The sequence below is a fragment of the Syngnathus floridae genome, chromosome 20, assembly GCF_059516105.1.
Source record: "Syngnathus floridae isolate MCC-2025c chromosome 20, RoL_Sflo_1.0, whole genome shotgun sequence".
Lineage (NCBI taxonomy): Eukaryota > Metazoa > Chordata > Actinopteri > Syngnathiformes > Syngnathidae > Syngnathus > Syngnathus floridae.
Window position 1 is genome coordinate 8,541,419 of NC_142432.1, and position 6,355 is coordinate 8,547,773.

The window sequence follows — 6,355 nt, forward strand, 5'->3', positions numbered from 1 at the left end:
GGCCATTTCACATTTGAACAGACCTTGTTATGTTGTTAATCTAACGAAATATAGACTATTTTTTACCTTGCCCACTAGAGGGGGGAGACAGGACACTTTGGGGGTTTTTTTTTGCATAAGATTACGTGCACTCGCGTGTCAATACCGTTCCGACCTGTGCGTCATGGATAACTGAAACAGGATGTTCCACCTGTTGTTGGCACTAAGGACGATCATACCTCAATAAATGTTTCGAATTTGATGGGATTGTTTTTTTCTTTTAAGAAAATATGGGGTTGAAAAAAAAAATATTATTATTTTTTAATACATCATATTAACTGACGTTAATATCTCGCGGGCCAGACAGAAAATTGGCCCGCGGGCCCCTATTTGCCGACCACTGGTGTATGTAAAGGCACCTTTAGCATGTTTTAAAAACCACTCAGAATGTTCGATTATATTCACCTGTATCCAAATAATATTATAGCATTTGAAATAAAGTTGCATTCGTGAGCCAAACGCAGTCAATTTCTCGGTCTTTCCTTCCCTTGTCATGAACCGCGCCATTCTGGATCACATGATAGGACTCCCCCCATTGTTTACCGATTGATGGCGCGAAGATCCATACAATTTCCTGGTGTTTTGTCGCCAATACTTCACATATAAGCGTAATCTAATCTAAATCTAATCTCATCTGATAGAGACAACGGAGCCCCCCCAAATTCACCCCCCCCTCGAAAGTGCCAAGACAGAGCCGTGCAATTGCCAAAAGGGAGATTCTTGGGGTATGAAAATAATAATAATAATAAAATGTTACCTTTATGTTATTTGAAAAATAAAAAAGTTTAGGCTTATAACTATAGGTGTAACTTCGGTAGTAACATACTGTGTGCAAAGGGAAAATAAGAATTAGCATACCGAAGTAATAATCATTCATGGGTTTTCCCAGTCCTAAAAATTAATTTTCCTACTGTTTTCTACCCTATAAAAAAATATGTTGCCGAATATATTATTAAAAGAAATTTTCTTTGCAACTTTCTTAGAATTTATTAACTTGGACACCCAAAACAGTATCAGTATATAGCCATTGATTTTCTCCCGATCCGGTTGTACCTTCCGCGCCTTCGTTTTGCGATGCTTCAGTCGCTGGCGTACTTCTCACTGGTTCAAATGAGTAGCCTTGTACCCCAAGAAAGAAATCATACTCTTCTTCATTTTCGGCAGAAGGTGAAGAATCATCTGAGGGAGATTCGTCAGACAACATCGCTTCACTGTAAATAAAACAAAACAAAAACGACATCGCTTCCACTTCTGTATCCAACATTATGCTTACATGGGCTAAGTAACTCGGCAGTGCTCGGCCTCCTATAATCTACGTCACAGTCACTTCGGCAATTTCCGGGATGAACTTCAACGATCGCGTACAAATCGTTGATTTTTCATTGATTACTCCTCAATTCGCAATTTTATTCCAAAATTAACAACAGTTTCCAAAAATAGAAGTCCATCTTTATCAAATACATTTTGGGACCCCATAGTGTCTTTACATGCCCTTTAAGCGTCAAAAAGGTGGGGGGAATAAAATTGTCGAATAACAAAAGTGTGAAAGCCTTCGCCTTCACACAATAATAAAGGACAGGAATAACAATAGTGTGAAGGTCTTCACCTTCACACTAATAAAGGACAGGAATAACAATAGTGTGAAGGTCTTCACCTTCACACTAATAATAAAGTAAATGGTGTAGAATAACATAAGTGTGAAAGCCTTTGCCTTCACACGAATAAAGTAAATGGTGTAGAATAACTTAAGTATGAAAGCCTTTGCCTTCACACTAATAAAGTAAATGGTGTAGAATAACATAAGTATGAAGGCCTTCGCCTTCACACTAATGAGTTCTTAGGGTCAGGTTCTCGACAAGCTTCTCCAGGTCATGTGCCTTAATATTTTTTGGCTTTATTTGCAAGCCACTTGTCACATTCCACTTATCTACATTCCAAATTCTAATGGCGAATATACAAACGTCATCATCTAAAACCATAAAATATATTCATAATCAAGCTCAATAAATGAAGAGTTGTAATATTCTATTGTAAAGTTCCAATAACCTGAGGTAGGCAATATACTGCATAGGACAAAGTGCTACATAATCAGTGTTACGGATTTGACGGCAAAATAACTTTTTGGATGGGCGGCGATAAAATATTTGGACAAAAATAATGTCAAACATGTTTAGGTTTTGAATAAAACAGTCGGAAGGTTGACTATAGTTCCTGCCAGCAGGAAAAGTGCTTTTTAAGATATATATATATATATATATATATATATATATATATATATATATATATATATATAGTATAGTATTGAAGGAATGAGGTCGAAATACAAAAAGTCCTGCCTAGCTACAAAAACAGATATGCTCAAACCTCATTGAATAAAGTACATAAGCAGACAAGTATATTCACATATTAAATAAATAAAAGAAACATTTGAAGCATATAATTATACCTACACACCAAATCAATAAAGAAGACATAACTAGACATTTTTGATAAGTGGTGATGAGAAAGGTTTTTATAACTTTATGATCTGATATATATATTTCTGAGGACTTTGAAATAACAAATGACTTTTGATATATTGCCTAAATACCTTAATGACCCTTAAGGAACTGTGGAATGCATGCCTGATGTTTTTTCTCTGAATCATGGACACGGCCAGAGTCGTCTTGACCGTTCAGTACTTGATTGTATCTTATGTTTTGACTAATGCTAGACGCCAGTTTTTGATTACTACTGAACGCTCTGCACAGAGGGAAATAGTTTGCCTAACAAAGCAAAGATACGGTTGAATGCGGTACGACAGTGTATGTCCAAGATTGGAGAAGAATGTTCACAGGAAGGTCACGTGGAGATAAAACCAGTGGGTGCCAGAAGGAGCCACCCGAGAACTCGGTCAAAGATGATCGCCAAGGCCGAGAGACGGGATGGAAGACAACAGCCCCCTCCACACACACACACCAACAGCCCCCCACCAACACACCGAATCGCCCATAACCAGCACCACTCCCATGGAAGCAGACTCTCCTTCGAACTTGCCCCACCCCGAAGACTCATCGCCCATCAATCCCAGCCCACAATGTGCTACTGAATATAAAACTGATCTAACAACCTTGGACTTTGCCTTTTCTGAATGGAGACTTTCCGCTCTTGAAGGGCCCAGCGCTGTATGTATATATAGTATAATATAGTGTATATATATATATATATATATATATATATATATATATATATATATATATATATATATATATATATATATATATATATATATATATATATATATACATATACCGTAATTTCCGGACTATAAGTCGCGTTTTTTTTCATAGTTTGGGTGGGGGGGCGACTTATACTCAGGAGCGACTTATATATGTTTTTTTTTCACAAATTTTTACTTGATCATTAAGACATCACTTACAAGTATAGTTGACCACTTCCCATGTTATTTTTAGTATAGTTGATCACTTCACATGCTTTTATATCTTTATCTTGAACATATTCAAAACATAAAAAATAGAGAAAACATCAAATAAAGCAATTAACACTTTAAAGCACCATATCCAAGTCCAGTCCACTGTATGTACACTTGCTCCATTTTTGCTCCTATTATATTTATTATTATTATTTATTATTATTTGTTTATTTATCATTTATTCAACACTCTTATTTCTTCATTGTTTGTGCTTTCTTGTTTTTTTTTTTGTGTTGCTTGTATGCATATGTGTACTATCTCACCAAGGGATAGTGGAAACGTAATTTCAATCTCTTTGCGTGTCATAGTATATAAAAAAAAAAAAATCAACGATAAAGCAGACTTTGACTTTGATAAAACAACCAAAAAAAATTATATTTTCAGACGAAACTGGATGAGGACGCTCTAAATTTCACCGTTGGCCGTGACTCATCAACTGGGTGGGCTTAAGAAAAATGGCACCATAAAGAAACTCATATTTTGCAGGTTACAAACTTCAAGTTGTAAAATATGCAGCTGAAAACAGTAATCGAGCAGCAGAAAGAAAGTTTGGAGAACCGTGATGTACCAATGGATTACTATTTCAAGTGACGTCAGTAGCGCGGCGCGGCGGTTGTTTACATACAAACGTGCCCACACAAGGGCAACACCGGCATCATTAGCGGTGATCATTTCTAAGTGACACGGAGGACAAAGAGTTTGAAGGAATTAAGGATTTGGAGTGACATAGAAGGTTTGAAAAACTATTATGGCTTTTACGCACGCCCGGTCCTACTCTACTGAGTCGGGGGCCGGCGCTCGGCCGAGTGGTTGTCCGCGAACGGTGCGCGGGGCTCGGACATGGCCATTACGCACGCCCGGTCTGTCTGGAAGTCCACGCCGCCACACGCTTGGAAGTTTGTTTTGTTTAATAAAGAGCCGTTTACCAAACCCACGTCTATCCTTGTACTTTGTTAACGCTACAATATAGTTATGTAGTAGATCTGTGGAATAAAGACGAGGCTGACGTCAGGGCGCACGCGCGGCGATGTTGACAAAGGACGAGGAATTTGATCGATGGATTTAATGGAATTAAAATGCACGGATGGTTTGATAATATTATTGGCTTGTATTATAGTTATTTGAAATATAGTTTATCTATCGTTATATGAGCCTGTGGAATATTTTGAAATGCAAGCGCCCTCAGCCGTGCGCACCCATTGTTGACAAAGAACGATCGATGGATTTAATGAATTGAAGTCACACCGATGGTTTTATAAACATGTTATTCATGTAATAGTTGTCCTTAATCACTCTATATGTTACGTCAGGCCCGTTCTCAGCTCTTTGTTTGAGTTTGTCACGTTAGCATACCTATCGTTTAGCCTGTTGTTGCTATTTAATGAATTGGAGTGACACCGATGGTTTTATAAACATGTTATTCATGTAATAGTTGTCCTTAATCACTCTATATGTTACGTCAGGCCCGTTCTCAGCTCTTTGTTTGAGTTTGTCACGTTAGCATACCTATCGTTTAGCCTGTTGTTGCTATTTAATGAATTGGAGTGACACTGATGGTTTTATAAACATGTTATTTATGTAATAGTTGTCCTTAATCACTCTATATGTTACGTCAGGCCCGTTCTCAGCTCTTTGTTTGTGTTTGTCACGTTAGCATACCTATCGTTTAGCCTGTTGTTGCTATCGTTTAGCCTGTTGTTGCTCGTTCATGACTGTTTTTGGTGTGGGATTTTGTCGAATAAATTGCCCCCAAAATGCGACTTATACTCCGGAGCGACTTATATATGTTTTTTTTTCACTTTTTGGGGCATTTTATGGCTGGTGCGACTTATACTCCGGAGCGACTTATAGTCCGGAAAATACGGTGTATATATATATATATATATATATATATATATATATATATATATATATATATATATATATATATATATATATAAAACTTAAAAAAAAACTTTTTCCTCACCCCCCGTGGGTGGTATCTTTTTCCCTTCAAGCTCGGGTCCTCTACCAGAGGCCTGGGAGCTTGAGGGTTCTACGCAGTATCTTTGCTGTTCCTAGTACTGCACTTTTCTGGACTGAGATGTCAGATGTTTTTCCTGGGATCTGTTTGAGCCACTCCTCCAGTTTGGGGGTTACTGCCCCTAGTGCTCCAATGACCACAGGTACCACTGAAGTCTTAACTCTCCAGGTCTTCTCCAGCTCTTCTCTGAGCCCTTGATATTTCTCAAGTTTCTCATGTTCCTTTTTCCTAATGTTACCATCCTTTGGGATGGCTATGTCAACCACAACGGCTTTCCTCTGCTCTTTGTCCACCACCACAATGTCCGGTTGGTTCGCCATTACCATTCTGTCTGTCTGGATCTGGAAGTCCCAGAGGATCTTGGCTTGGTCATTCTCTACCACCTTTGGAGGTGTTTCCCACTTGGATCTTGGGACTTCCAGTCCATACTCTGCACAGATGTTCCTGTACACTATTCCAGCTACTTGGTTATGGCGCTCCATGTATGCTTTACCTGCCAGCATCTTACACCTTGCAGTTATGTGCTGGATTGTCTCAGGACCTTCTTTGCACAATCTACACCTGGGGTCTTGTCTGGTGTGGTAGATTTGGGCCTCTATTGCTCTGGTGCTCAAGGCCTGTTCTTGTGCAGCCAGGATCAGTGCCTCTGTGCTATATATATATATATATATATATATATATATATATATATATATATATATATATATATATATATATATATATATATATATATATATATATATATATATATATATATATATATATATATATATATATATATAACATAAAGCAGCATTCTTTATACACCATACTGAAGAAAT